Here is a 15808-nt window from a genome sequence, read left to right on the forward strand (position 1 = left end):
TCTGCGACTGCATTGCAAGCAAAGTGTATGCCTATATTCCAGGCTGTGTTTGGACGCCCCTCTAGGCTCTCTTATATTTTTCGCATCGTGTAAACTACAGCTTAATTAGTTGTGGTCGCGAAATACAAAGTTTTTGTGATAAGTCATGATGATCATGTTGCATTATTAGGATACCTATGGTAAAAAAGCGAAAGAACACAGTTGAGTAGTTCCTCCAAACGAGACATCTGGCCAGAGGTATCGCCATAATCCGTCTGATGATTCAAGGAGAATTGCCTGCTTGCAGGCATGCGCTGTATGTTTTTATTTGGGTTTGCAGGCACTAAATTAAGGCTCTTAACAATTATATATATGTTCTTGTACAGAAGTTTGGAAGGAAAATTAAAAAGAAAAGATAATGTCTATGCCATATCGTCACTTGCATTGAAGTTTCGTGATAAGCACGACAAATAGTGTTTATTCGACAATGACATTTTCGCTCGCTCCTGTCCCCACCACGTCACCAGCTGATGGATGGCTGCTGCGAACTGTCGGAGCAACAGTACAGCGTGCTACGGGGCACGTACGTCAGCATGACGCTGCTGAAACTGAACCAGACGGGACCGCTCCAGTACCTGCGTGACTGTGTCATATTAGCCAACGCGACGAAGCAGCTGGCGCCGCAATGGTGCTGCACCGAGAGTCATCTACTCTCCCTCACCATGGCGAGCGACGCGTTTAAGGTAGGTGGGTTCACGGGCAGGAACCGGGCAATTTACATTTGCTAGTAGGTACAGCGGGGTGTGGCACTTGCGGAGACGCCGGACGTTTCGCGCATGCGTGAGTAAGAGCGGGTGCGAGAGAGGAAATGTGGGTACTTTTGCTCCTTGAATATACGACTCTGCCTAGGCACTACGGAGGAGTTTCTTAGAGCGTGTTGTATGCGTTTGTCCTTAGGCGCGCCGGCACAAGTTGCGGGGTGCGGTAGTGCTGAACTTAGCGTCACAAGTTGGCAGCTGGACGTAATTATATTTATTCAACCATATTTTTTTGTAATTGAAACAACGTGTCATTATTTCACGTTATTGGCGGCGCCTCCAGGAAACCAAAGCGGCAACGGGGACACCAAAGTTAGAACCCGGACTGCTCCGTTGGGTTGGGGCTCGCCGAGGCCTGCGCGTGCCAGGGGTGTATGAGAACGGCTGTCCGCTATTGCGGACAGCCAATTTTTTATGCGAACACACCCAGCCCGCTTCGGCCTTTACGGCCCCAACTCACAAGCCGCCCTGCTTCCAGGTTTTTTCCCTCCGCTACCCCTTAGTGGCCTGGAGATCCTACGCCGCCAGCTTTATTATAACCTCAGATGCTCTCCTTAGACCCCTGTTTGCCGGTTCCGAGCTATCGTCGCGACGAAAAAAGCTACCCGCGACTTATAAAACACCAGTCAGAACCTTGACCCATCAGACACAGCGATCACCAAATGAGACGTCCGTGCCCACTTCCTCACAACGCGGGCAGCCAGCGGCAAACCGTAAGCAAACTCGACCGCACTCCGCACTGCCGGCCTGTCTAGGGGACGAACACATACAACACGCGCTAAGAAACCTCCTCCGTAGTGCCTAGGCAGAGTCACATATTGAAGGAGCAAAGGCCTCGAGATTTTCTCTCTCACTCCCGCTCTTACTCATGCCTGCGCAGAAACGTCGAGCGCCACGAGAAACGCCAGACTCCGCTGTACCTACTAGCAATCGTAAAAATGTAACCGGGCACCGTCCGTGGCGAATCGAAACCGCAAGTTTGGCTTGGTAGACTGGGCTCACAGTAGCCGCGCTTACACGAATGCGACAATGGCGCGTCGCATTACATTTCTAGCGCATCGCTTGCATATAAGCCGCGTGCTAGGAAAACCACTCGCATTAATGCGCAGGGACACGTTAGATGAGGTGCATGTAAACGCTGGCGTATTGCATCTAAGAAGAAATGTAAAACATACTGTAGCAGGCGTGTGGCTTTCACCCAATCAAAGACGAAACGCTATCACCTGAAACATGCTTCCGCTTGTTCCTGATGAAGGCGCATGCGCGATATATAAACGCTGTCGTATAGTATTACCGCGATGCGCTAAATAATGCCATAATCTATTGTCCCATTCGTGTAAACGCGGCTAGCGGTGGAGAAAAAACTAAATTTTCACTGTCGGACAACGCCTCGGGCACTTGGCCTTTCATGAGTCGCGCGTCCTTGCTCCACAGTCTGATTATGAGGTGTGCCGTAGTCTGAGACTCCGGAGTAATTCTGTCCGCCTCGGATTCGTTAATGTGCCCCTAAATCCAAGTACATGGGTGTTCTTTGCGTATCGCCCACACTGAAATGCGATCGCCGTGGCATGAATTGAATCTGCGCCCTTCAGCTCGACATGCCCCCAGCGGGCTACCACGGCAGGTTTCTTTGTTTTTGCAACCATGGATGTATTTCGCGGCATTGCTATTGAAAAGCCATGGTACTAGTCTCGGAATAGCACCATTTTAGCATCTAATAGAATAAACCTTCCAAAAATGTTGGTCCTAATTGAATATCAAATCGACTACCGAATGTGCGTATTTCTTCGTTTATGAAGGTAAAAAAAAAACTAGCAAGTGTAAGTGGAATAAAATTATATCGTTAATGCTTTTAAATAGAGGCAATGCTGTACAGGTGCCTCTTTAAGTCAGCACGTCACAAATTAGTAAAACGCAAACCTTCACAAGCGGTTCTGAATAGCTCACAGCGGAGCGACGTTTCTCCTGAAAAGGTGATTACAGTCACTGTAGCAAACGCCCTTGCACTACCGTAATTATTATTAGGGGAAATCTAATACGAACTTGTCAAGTCCAATACTTCCATTGAAGATAAAGATGTATGTAAATTTCCCCGCAAATGTCATTCCTATCTCGATCATTCTCTTTCATTGTGCGACCTTCTTAAGACACCTCTATTTTCACGCAAGTACACACTTGCGGTGTCACATGAGGCACGAATGTTCAACGTATTGCTTCCAGAAAGACGGGTCCGTCGTATAAACAGTATGAGTTTCTAGGCGAGCTCACGTCTTCAGTGCTGCCTTTAGAAACGCGTAACGATACGAGTGGCGTTCTTCGGCGTTCTTCTTGACGACTGCCGACCGGGCTTGCTGCTGTCGTCGCCACACTTTATTAACTTTTTATTTTGTTTAGGGCTCAAGTGCATCCAATAAACTGCAGCTTTATTGCTTCAGCATTGAAACGCTAGTGCGAGCAAAAACCCGGCGGAGACCGTCGGTTACCTCGTGGTGTGGGAGAGGAGAAACCAACGAACGAAAGAAGGTGAAAGAGGGTGCGTGAATGAGAAAAGGGGTGTTGAAACATCACACTTTAGAAGCCAATACGAACACAGGAGATGCGTGACGTCACGCTTCGGCACTCGCAGTTTGCGGACCGCCAGGGGAGAGGAGGGAATCGCGCTGTGGCGGGCTACGGCAAACATGGCAGGTCGCTTGTGACGTTTGAAAGGTGCAGACCTGCCTTGTGAAGGTGCGTGCCTTTGATTACAGTTTAGAACGGGTGCAGTGCCGCCAACGAGCGGCTTGCGAAGGATTAATGCTGCCGTACTTAAGTCGGGTGAACTTCTTAATTGACCATTATGCAAAAAAGAGGTGAGGCGTGCGGACAGGACACAAAAGTAGAGAAGTGGACCACACGAATGGCGTTCGTGTTGTCCACTTCTCTACGTTTGGGTCCTGTCTGCACGCCTCACCTCTTTTTTGCATAATAAATTCTTACCAACTAGTTCAGCTTTCTGTCGTTTTAATTGATCAATAGGCTTATTCTTGCTTCCCTACAATAAAGCCCGTTTGCTCACGTCACAGCAATGCAAATATTTTCTAAATTTGCGGTGGCCAGAACCAAGGTCCAATTAAGAAACCTTGATTTTGTTGTGAGCCAGTAGGAAGAAGCTTTAAGAAATGCATGTGCTGTCAAACATTCTTGTGCGTCATAGCAATCATACCGGAAGTGAATGCAGGCAGTAGGGTCAGAGGCACTATTCGCAAAAATCTTTTAGGATAGAATTCACCGTAAGACCATGCAGTAGCCAATCTGGATGCTTCCCGTATTTTTACCTAAGGCTGCCGGCCAAGTGCAAAAAGCACTTACAAACGACATCTTTGTGAATTCAGCCCCACAGCCAGCCCGTATTCACGAAAAGCTCTTACACTAACGTTGTTCGTAAAAGAAACTTTTAGCGAATCCTGGTGTTGTGCATATTATTAGTAAAGGCGACCAGCAAATGACAAACAGCACTTACCAATGAAGAGCTTCGTGACTTTGGCTTCAGTGCCCGAATTCACAAAGATTTTCATTCGCCACGTTGTAGTACGACCTATAGCCACCAAGAATCAACATGGGGGCAGATGCCTAACTTTGCGAAAAGTAATGACGCGACACAAAAAAAAACGTTTTGGAATGTCAAGGCCAAGACAGCTGCTACATGGCAACCCCAGTATCGCCAGCGCCCAACGTGCTGCAGCAGCCCAGAAAGCCACCGAAGTTCCGCGGTTCAACATATGAGTACGCGGAAACCTGGCTGGAGACGTATGAGAGGGTCGCTACATTTAACAGCTGTAATAGCGATGACAAGCACCGCCATGTCTTTTTTGCTTTGAGATGCCGCCAGGAGGTGGTTCGAGAATCGAGACGCCGCATTAACGACGTGGGACCTGTTCCGAAGCGGCTTCTTGCAGACATTAAAAAGCTTCGTGCGCAAAGAGCGAGCCCAGGCTCTACTAGAAACTCGAATGCAGCTGCCCAATGACCATCTCGATATTCACGGAGGAGATGGTCCGTCTTTTCCGGCAGCACGCCTACCTGGAAATGTCCGAGGAGAAAAAAGTCCGCTTTCCAATGTGGGGTGTCAAGCAAGAACTTTTCACTGCACCGATCCAGAACCCGCTGAAGACCGTAGCTGAGTTTTCGACAGATGCATCGACTATTGCAAAAACTCTGAGAATGCGCACCAGGTAATATAACCGCGAAGTGCTCCGGGCGCCATCCAAGCTGTGGGCTCCGGCAGCCTCCAAGAGACCATCAGGGCCATTGTGCACGAAGAACTGCGCAAAATCATGCCCTCATCGCAACTCCAGTTGGTCTCGGTCGCTGACATGGTCAAGGAAGAACTACAGCGATCACTTGGGGTTGCTCAGGTGCAGCCTCCGTCGCCGCAACCCCAGCCAGAGGCGATGACACCCGCCGCCATGGTCCACCTCCGCGCCACGGTTCCGCAGCAACACAATTCCGTCGTCCACTGCCGCCGCTACTAGCACGCCCGACTGTCGCCCAGCATAGCGTTGAAAGGAAGACCGACGCTTGACGCGCGTCCTACCATCGTCCGCTGTGCTATCACTGCGGAGAAGCGGGCGACGTCTACTGCCGTGCCCATACGGCGAAATTGGACCACGAGGTTTCGCCTTCAATGCATCGTGCCCACAGAACGGTGAACGACCACGTGATAATGCCGACTACCTCGCCGCCACTCAGTGCAGTCCTCGACGAAGGTTCTTTCACCGTCCCCAGGCAGCTACCTGTCACCGCAGCGCCGATCAAACACTGGCCCAGCCCGGGGCCGGTCCGTCAGCCCATATCGCGAAAACAAAACGCAGCAACTGATGGAGGTGCGGTTTCTCCGCACCTCCGTCGCTTCTTTCTCTGCCGCCAACGAAGACGCTGAAGACACTATCTTGGTGACATAACAACGACACGCCGACATCCCGACAAAGCCTGGAACCAAAGAATGCACCGACCAAAGACCTTACGACGGGACGTACCAGCCACACGTCAACGCGAAGCAGCCGTGACCCGACGCCAAGACCTGACTGCAACGAAAGACAAAAAACCATCGACCTCGACGTTCTTCTCGACGGCCACGCAGTCAGCCATAGTGGAAACAGGAGCCGACTACTCCGTGATGAGTGAACCCACCGATTGCAACCCAGTGGAAGAAAGTTAAGACTGCATGGGATGGCGCTCAAATTGGGACAGCTGGAGGATACCTAATAACGCCGACTGGAATATGCAGGGCAAAAATTACTTTCTATTACTTTCGTTGAGCGTAACTCACTTTTGTGGGCACAAGTTCGCCCACTCAAAGTGAGTTACACTCAAAGCACAACGACAGCGGCGAACACAGTCGGTGATTGTGGAAATCTGTTCAGCGGGTCAAGCGTGTCGGCAGCGTCTGGTTTTACACATGAGTCATCGAAGGTTCCCGCGCAGAGAAAGAAATTCACCAAGAGGGGACACTCGCCGAAAACCGGCAACAGGAAATACATCACGGCTAGTGTTAATCCGCTACGTTAGTTGACGCGAGCATCGAAAAAAAAAGAATGTGGAATGAACTCACAGACAACGTCTTATTGATTTGTTCTTTTCCTCTAAATCTAAAGAGCTTTACGTAAAAATTCACGCATACTTTGCGACTTATTTTTCTTGCGTTACCTAGCAACATGCTAACGGCACGCCAGGCGCGACAGATTCATGCGTCATGTGCCAGACAGGCCACCGAAGCCAGCGAGGCCGGTTGCGCAGGTGAAGTTCACCTGTTCGGCGACTCGTCTATTTTGGATGTAGCGTGTTTGTTGGGCTTCCGGCAAATTTTTGCGTTCCTTCTGCACTTCGACATGGAACCACTGCATTATTGGACTTCGGCAAGGTGAGAAATTTTGTTTGACAGTCTGTAACGCATTTCAAGAAATTTGGGCTTTTCTTACATAGATAGATAGATAGATAAATTTTATTAAAAGAATCATCAGAAAACCGCTAATGCTGGGGGCCCCTAGTCCAGGGCTCCGCTGGCTCTTGCCATCTTCTCAGCTCTCTTTATCAGCTTGAGCTGGTCGTCGAGGACCGAGCTGGACAGCAGTGCCTCCCATAGCTCCTTCGTGGTGTTGGTGTCGGGGTGTTCTATGTTGTGTAGTGTGCACTCCCAAGTAATGTGGTATAGGGTTGGTGTGGCCTCTAAACACCACGGGCATTCGCCCCTATAGGCTGTGGAGTGTATCCGATGTAATATGTGTAGGTTCGTGTAAGTGCTTGTCTGGAGCCTACGCCAGGCAGCGGCATCCTCTGTCTTTAGATTTCGACGTGGTGGTGGCTGTCGCAAGCGACGCCCTCTGTGGTAGTTCACGATGGCTGAATACTCGAGGTCGACAGCGTCCGGGTCTTCTGCAGCTGGCGTGATGAGTGCTCGGTTATGTACGAATCCTCGAGCTGCTCTGTCGGCCAACAGGTTGCCCTTGATACCAGTGTAGCCCGGTTTGCAGGTGATGGTTTGGGTGGTGAAATACTCAGGGTCCTCCTTGAGTATTTGGGCTAGGACTTGTGCAGCAGGTCTTCCAATTCTTCGCTGTAGGAAGTTGCGGCAGGCCTGCTGGGCATCCGTGAGGATCGTCAGTGGTTGGCTTGCGTGTAGGCCCTCGCGGATGGCTAACGCCCGGAACCGAGACCTGCGACGCAGTTAGCGAAAAAACAGCTCGATCATCCTGGCGTATTTGAGTCAATTACTCGTACTGGGAGATGCTTGCGACGCTTTCTATGAGCCCCAACATTATTAAAACTTATTTCGGTAGTTTTAGGCACGCTCGCCGCAAACGGCTTTGTGACGCAGTCAGCGAAAAGCACGTCGGCCGTGTGACGCAGTTTCGTGTGCCATGAATCTCACCGGAAATAGTTTTCGCGCTTTTTCTGTCCCACAAGATTTTTGTAACTGGTTTTGTTATTTTTGGGGTACTATTTATGCACAGTGGCCGCGCCCGGCATTGTGAAGCAGTCAGCAAAAGGCAGCTGGGCTGTGTGCCGCGGTTACTTTCGCGTGTACTAAATATTACTGGGTCAAGTTCGTGACGCATTCTGTGACCCCAAAATGATTGTAATTAATTTCGTAACATTTTGGGATACCTTTAAGGCACGCTCGTCGCACCTGGGGTTGTGAAGCAGTGAGCAAAAAAAAACAAGTCGGCAGTTGGTTTGGCGTGTACTGAATCTTAGTGAGACATGTTTGTGACGCTTTCTATGGCCCCGCAACATGAGCCTCCTTTCGCTACTCATGCTTGTCGAAGACGCGACGAGCGATTTCCAGGAGTGATAACAAAGGAGTGTCTTGCTTGCGCCGGCAGAACGCGCAAAAGATAAGGCTGAGGAGCTCAAAAACCAAAAGCTCTAAAATTCTTTCTTCTAAAAGACTGAAAACAGGCTTTTCATCCACGCGTTCCTCTTGAGTATACGAGTAGAAGGCATTCTGCGAGTCCCTAGCATGGTCTGGCATAGAGCCTGTGTTGTGGCCACACTCTGTGTATGTAACGTACTATCACGTCGGCTGAGGACAAGTTGTTTTGGAAACGCGCAGTTGACCGTGAATTCGTGCTTTTAAGTGTAAAAAGTATTGCCCAAGAATCGGGGAATGCTTCGAAATAAGATGTTTTCTTAATAATTTGTAGTACTGCTTGGAATGAGTCGTGTATTTTCGACACCATGTATGTAAAAGCGAATTGGTTTTGTTTGTAATGTCGCCTATTCCCCACTTTTGCACGTTTCCCTTCTACACGCAGTATTATTATAGGACTAAACACCAAAATGACAAACGCTTGTAATTTACTCCTTTAAGCTGATGCCGTCCGGAGGAGCATGGTACGGGAACTACTGCTGCTTGCCTGGTGCCACAACGTTGGATGAGCGCACAAAGATCCCGGAACGAGCATTCATAAAGAGCGAAATAAATATTTTCACATTTACAAGGCGTCTTGCGTCTACTTCATGAAATTGCACGCGGCACAGATTCTATGGAGGCTTGTAAAGATCGTTCGCAATCATTTCAATTAAATAAACGTTTCCGGACTAATACCGCTCGTGAATGAGCAGCAGAAGGCCGAGTAGCGCATGCCAACTAGTGTTGAAAACGCGCGCACCCAAAATCGAAACCTGAAGGAGCTAATCCAATGCGATTGTTGCGCTACAGTCAATTTGGCCGCTGGGCTCTATGGGAGTGTCCGCTCTTGTTCGATGTCTTTCTCTATGGTTCCGGAGTAACCGCCGATACGCGCGTGTCTTCCATAAAGTACTAAACGATTCCCGTCGCGCATACATGCAATGAGATTACTCAAGTTCTGGTGACAACAGACAACGGATAGAATCATCGATACCATTCGAGAAACTTCAGACGCATGCCTGGCAAGTCCTGCACTGAGCGACAACATTTGTGAGACGGTGAAACGCCGTCACCCGATAATGATAAACAAGTATATGAGTCGATATGCAGGCCGCAAAATGGCTACACCCAGTTAATTGCTAGCAGTGACATATTTAGCCATCTGCACAGTACGATGAAAGCGAAAGAATGAAGAAGCCATGTTTCGGCCTTCGCCTGCAACATTGCTTAGGCTGGCCTAATAACGTAGTGCCTGCGCATAAACTATATTTTCGCGTATTTTAGCTTCTATATTTGTGTGTGTGCGTGCGTGTACCTTTCCAGCAATTCATACTAATTGTACCTCCTTGAGCATGACTTTATCACTAATACTGCTATGAGCGATAAATTCGAGTTATAAATTAAAAAAGAACACGTACTTCTTTTTCATTACGCGTGTTGTTTTTGCTGCAAGAACATTATAGTCTATATTCTATATACGCGCTCTACTTCGGCCACCGTGCGTTATGAGAGACCTGTGTCACGCATTCACTACTTTTAGTATCTGCCTCCTGATAAAATTCTTTGCAGTTTCAAGAGAAGGATTATAATTATGCGAGCAAGGTGTCGGTCTCGTTGTCACTTGAAGGGCGCCATCGGCATTTCGCAGGTCTACGAACGTCCGCTAAAATGTGGCTACGTGGTCTGCAAGGTCATCGCTAACCGCTGGGAAATGTTGCTCTACTTTTTCATCCTCTTCTGTGTCATGCACTGGATGGCGTACTCGAGCATCAGAAGCGAGTACGTTATGATGCGCCTCTTGGACGAGATGCGAAGAAGGCGTGCGCTGGCCGCCACTGAGGAGCGTCGCAGCGTGCCGGAGCCACAAGCTGCACCAGCTGTCGGCCAATGAGGTGCCCAGGAATAGCCGGTGCGCGCCATTGCAGAAGTTATAGGCACCTTGCACCCGACAGTGTGCTCTACGACGTTTCCCTTTGAATTCATTACCAAAACGTCACCCACTCCTGCGGATAACTACGCCAAGAAAGCGAAAGTACATTGAAAACGACTAGCACGAATGCTTCATAGTAAAATATTTTGCGCGCACAATCGACAAGGACACAGTGAAGGGGGACGCACGAGCACTTGTGTGTCCCCCTTCACTGTGTCCTTGTCAATTGTGCGCGCTAAATATTTTACTACGAATTCGTACCAACTCGCCCAACTGTGAGTTCTGCTGCAGTTCATTTCTACGAATGCTTCAGCTCTCGTGTGATGGTTACATACCAAGTTTGCCAAACTTGGCCCATGCTCACAAGAAGCGCTTACTCTAGAATCATCCATAAGAGCTAATTACAGCCAATCGTCCGGCTAGACGTATTATTAGCAAAAGCAGCCGGCCAATGGCTAGAGCGCTTAGGAACGAAAGCTATGCGTATTCGGCCCCTCGCTCGTAACAGCACTTTGCCATTGGCCGGCCGCATTAGCTAATGATATGCCCAGCATCATAATTAGCTGAAATTTTCTGTTACAAACAATTCCAGCGTAAGAGCTCTATAATAATACGGGCCCTGAGGCCGAAGTCACTAAGGTTTCCTTTCATAAATCCTCTTCGCTATCGGCTGGCAACCTTCGCGATCCAGCATACGGACTGGCTGAAATTTTCTCTTGCCAACAATTCTAGCGTAAGCGCTTTTTGTTATTGCGTGCCCAGAGGCCTCATGAGGAATGTGCGTCGCGTCCCTTTCATTCTGTGTCCACTGATCGCTAGGCTGTGATATGGCGTAGTATTTTCGTGCGATCACTTTCACAGATACGATCCATTTCGCTACGTTTCGCGCGATTCGACAGCAGACGTGTGGGGCATAGACACATACGGGGCTGAACCAAGTAAAATTTCGCAATACTGATCGTATCCCCGAGAGTGATCGCCCGAGAATACCGACCCTGGATCTGCTGTCCCTGCGGGAAGCTTCGGGTCAAGGTGTCTTTACCGACAACTTTGCTGCTCTGTGCAAGAATCGCATCCGGTTTCTTCCCTTTGTGCCTGCAAAACACCTCAACGATAATCCCGCCCATTGCCACCCTCGTCGGCATGACGAGCCTCTAGGTTCCTCGCAGTGCATTCGATTCGCCCGGCACTTCGTCCCTAGTTCAGCGCGGTTCAGTTGTGCCAGTGTCTTGCGGAGCAGGTGCTTCACCTCCTGCACGCACTTTTCACTACCTCTTCCACAAGGACTGAGAATATTGTTGTGAACTTGTCTGGCACGAAGCCTGCTCATGGCAAAACCAATTGCGACGTGCAGCACCTCAAGGACTATAGTTTAGTTTAGACTTCTCCTTTTTTCCTGACACGATTGAAATGTGGAACAGATTGCCTAATGCAGTTGTGAGCAACGAGGTCTCTGCCGAATTTGAAGATGCGTTAGATACTTTCTTTTGAGAGGATGTATACTGAATTTTTACTACGAGCATTTTTGTTTACTTTTCTTTGTATAACTAGTCTTCTTTCCTCCTTTTTTTGCTCGTTGTTGCTGTTAACTACCAAAAGCGCCAGTGAATTTGTAGGTTGCAGAGAAAGAAAATTATGTATCATGTATTCTTGACACATCACCCTCCCTGTAATGACCCCAAGAACGGGGTTGACAGTATCAAATAAATAAATAAATATTTAAAGCGACACTAAATAGCAAACTATACAAGGCAATTACTGTAACTCTGTGTAAGCAATTTACTTTAGTAAAATACCAAGAACGCCGTTTCTACTTTGAAACGCCGGTTGACAGGCCGCATACGCAAGAACGATAGATGGGTGATGAAACAGCCTTGTAGTTTGCATGCTCCAGCTCGCAGTGACTTGATGTGTTTTGGCGGCGTCTTAGGCCGCAGTTAATTTTGTTTACCTGCAATACGTGGACTACAATGTATCCTAAAAGAGCCAGGAACTGTACGTAGCAAGTTACGAGAGCTACCTCACCACAGTGGCACAGATATACGAGAAAATACATCGAGGCCAATTACGTCAGACTAGCGTAACTCTGCCGGGGTCGGAGCACGCATTTATAAAACTGGAGGTTTACGCTTCAGTTTCTCTTTTTGTAGCGTAAAATGTCACAGTGTCGAACACTGCAAGAACCGATGGAAATTCTAAAGAGAACCCATGCTCTCATATTCTAAGTGCACACACTCGCCTTGTGAGGGAAACAGACCATTACACCGATCACCTACCTTCACATCTCCGGACTGAAACGCACGAACAACTCGATCATTCACGCGGGAAAGGCGGAACGCGCAACACAAAAGCAGCTAGCGGCAAGAAAGACACTAAAGATGCAGAAGGTTCGCAACCTAACCTTTTCTTTTCCTGATTCTGTCATTGAAGCGATAAATTTATAAATGGTGTATTTTAGTGACGCGAGGTAGGTAAACAACAGAGTAAACGTACACAGTGCAGCTTCTGGCAACATACCAAAGGCTTTTTCATGAACTTTCAACTAAGCAAGACGTTGGAGGCAACACCTGGCTTTTCTAACTTATTTCACATTCAGAACGGTTTTAACTATCGCAACGAAATATTTGAAGCTGATTTTCGTGCTACCCAGTAGAAGTTTTATGCTTTAGGCAACGTCCTCAAAGGGACACAGAGACGCAACCTCAGCATGATTCGACGCACGGAAAGTTAGGAAATATCAGGAAAAACCACGCTTTTCTGTGACATCAAATTGAGACGTTACATTATTAGAGTGGTTGGCGCTCAGATTTGTTAGATTAGTCCTGGTGTTTATTTTTCTCCCCGTCTGAGATTGTTGCAAAGCGTTATGTTTCCGGCAGAAATCGTTGAACTAGACCTGGGTTAAGCGTTACGTAGATCCTTGATTTCTAACTTTTTTGCAATATATTGTATCTACGAGTACCTTAATTCCACAATTACATTTACAGATTTCGCGGTTATGGGTTTCTTGAGCTGTGCTTCTGGCCACTGTTTGCCTAGAGAAGTTCGTGACAGGACAAAAATTATTTGCTTAGTGGGGACCAGGACGGGTTGGAAAGTAGCGCACCCACTACCTTAGGCTCTGGTATACCTTGTAGCCTTCAAGCATAAGAGTTAAATTTGTAGTGGGTGAAGAAACGGGGGTTTAAATATTGAAAGGAGCGAAAAGTGTTTATGGTCCCATTCCTAATGTTGTTGAAGCGCTAAATAATCGGAAACCGTAAAATGAATCTTTTATGAGCTTTGTGGAGCTTCATCAATATTTAAGCAAACATGGAGCCCTCTAGGAGCGTGACACTGCAGGATACTCATGCTAGGTGAGAATGGCTATTCAGATAGCACATTTCGGAAGCTATCTAAAAGAGCATGGAGCGTGTTGGAGCCCGCTGTATTACAAAGCCCAACTGAGTGTTGAAAGTACTCTGGCAAAACAGCAAATGGCTCATTGCACAGAAGCTTCAATTTTAGCAAAACAAAAATAAGCTGCCAGTGATTGTTAACCGCAACAAACAAAAACTGAACAGCATAAGCAACGAAACTGATACTGAGTGGTAGAAGGCAAAAAGAACAACACTGATTTGGGGTTGTCAGGAAAGCTTATTCCTGTTTCACCCGTCTTTGAAATACAAGGGAAATTGATCGAAAGCTTATAATCGGGCCGTTTTAGTGACAACTATCAATTAACTAGGAGTTTCATTAAAACTAAACTAAGTATTAACGTTCTAAAAAACTCATTTGCATTCGCACACCGGGCACCACCTGGGTTGCATTGGACACTTTTTTATACATTTCATGCCTGCTATTTGATGTCGTTCTCGTCGCACCCCCTCCTCGCGCCCTCTTTGCCATACTGTCGTGAGTCCGCTATCGCCATGCAATGCTGGTCAAGCTGCCATCATCGTCGTGCCGTAATTGGCACGTTGCCCAGGGTTTGTTATCACCCTGCCATTTTGGTCAACCTATCATCGCCGTCATGCGGTCAGTGACATGTTGTCCAGATTTCGTTATCACCATTCCGTCTTGGTCAAGCTGCCATCGTCGTCGTGCCGTCATCGACAGGTTGTGCAGATTGCGTTGTCGCCATGCCGTGTTGGTCAAGCTGCCATCACCGTCGTGCCGTTATTGACATATTGTGCAAATTTTGTTATCGCCATGCCGTGCTGGTCTAGCTGCCATCGCCGTCATGCCTTCTTGACACGTTGTCTAGATTTCATTATCGCCATGCCGTGTTGGTCAACCTGCCATGGTCGTGGTGCAGACATTGACACGTGGTCCAGGTTTCGTTATCGCCATGCCGTGTTCGTCAAGCTACCGTCGCCCTTGTGCCCTCGTTGACACTTTTACGTTTTAGCGCACGAGATGGGACGAGAGAGAAAAGTACGACGCGGACACAGCGCTAACAATCCGCTGTCGTGATTCAGCTAATGCGATTCCGAGTTGGTCATGCTGCTATCGCAATCGTGCCGTCGTCAGTTCCATCGAGCTCCCGTCGCAGTCGTCGCGCAACCGTCCTCGCTTTGGTTGTCACGCTGTCATGTTGTCTGCCAGAACAACTCGGCGATGATTTGCGCTGCCATCAACAAATACATTAATCGACGACCGCGGAGGAATGCTCCGAATATGTTTCTAATGTATCCACTTTATTTTTATGGTCAGCAGATAATATATTCGTTTTCTTTGACAGTGGTCTTTGACCGTTTCTGCACTAACTATTATTATAAAGTCAGCAATTGCAGATTAAAACTTCAGCTATCAATCAATGCGCCGCGTTAAAGGAAAATTATGTCAAGCCGCGTCGACACTACTCTACCTTGCATGCTTCACCGGGCATCATATTTGCTCTTTTCTGAGCATCCTGAGGCATGAGGCATAAAATCTCGGCATCAAAAAAATAGTTACCAATCACTGGTGCAAGTGTCATAAACACCGCCAGTTGACACCATATAAGGTAGAAAAGCTAATTTGACTGGCAAGCTTGCCGCACTGTCCATCACGGTACTGTGGTGTTTTAAGCTAGTTGTGGTTTCATTTACAGGTTCCTGAAGGACGCTCCACAACAAGCCAACAAGCCAGTACAAACATTCACATTACCAGCAACCACCCGTGGTGTCAGCCAGGATGTGCTGCATAGAGAAATTGCACAAAAAATTTTATAAGAAAGGGGAAGCTGTAAAAATTGGTAGTGAGACAAATGTTTATCTCAGTCAAGCGCACTAAAATGTGTTTCTGTACAAATTTTCCGGCCTTTTCATTCTAATGTTTCTTTTTTGCATAATAAATACTTCCGCATAAAATAAGCTATTAAATTCACAGGAAAACTGTTTGGGGTGGTGCCAGGGTCTCAACCTCAGTTAGATTTCGTTTTGGTTTGGAGATAAAAAGCTGTAACGATTCGCAAACACGAGTCGCATTCCGCAGTACGGCGGATTTGTCAGCATGCTCAGGGTCTTTCCAGTGAAGGCAGAGATGGACTCCCTGGCAATTGGTAAGCAGAGAAAAAAAGGGGAGAAATGTTTACGAATAAAGGAACAATAAAAACGAACCCCAACATAACTGAATGATTATTTTTATTTCAATAAGTTAAAAGACAATAGCCAAAAATCTAACTACTATGTACTACATTTACAGCAATGACAAACGATAAACGTG

The 15808-nt window shown here is 47.6% G+C and overlaps 1 long non-coding RNA gene across 1 annotated transcript; it reads left to right on the top strand.

Moving 5' to 3' along the window:
* Window positions 1–511: 511 nt before the first annotated feature.
* On the top strand, window positions 512–15678 carry LOC129382918 (uncharacterized). Its single transcript, XR_008610901.2, has 3 exons — window positions 512–722; window positions 9839–10099; window positions 15195–15678. It is a non-coding gene; the product is annotated as an uncharacterized lncRNA (long non-coding RNA).
* The last annotated feature ends 130 nt before the right edge of the window (window positions 15679–15808 follow it).

This window comes from Dermacentor andersoni, chromosome 3 (genome assembly GCF_023375885.2).
Source record: "Dermacentor andersoni chromosome 3, qqDerAnde1_hic_scaffold, whole genome shotgun sequence".
Classification (NCBI taxonomy): domain Eukaryota; kingdom Metazoa; phylum Arthropoda; class Arachnida; order Ixodida; family Ixodidae; genus Dermacentor; species Dermacentor andersoni.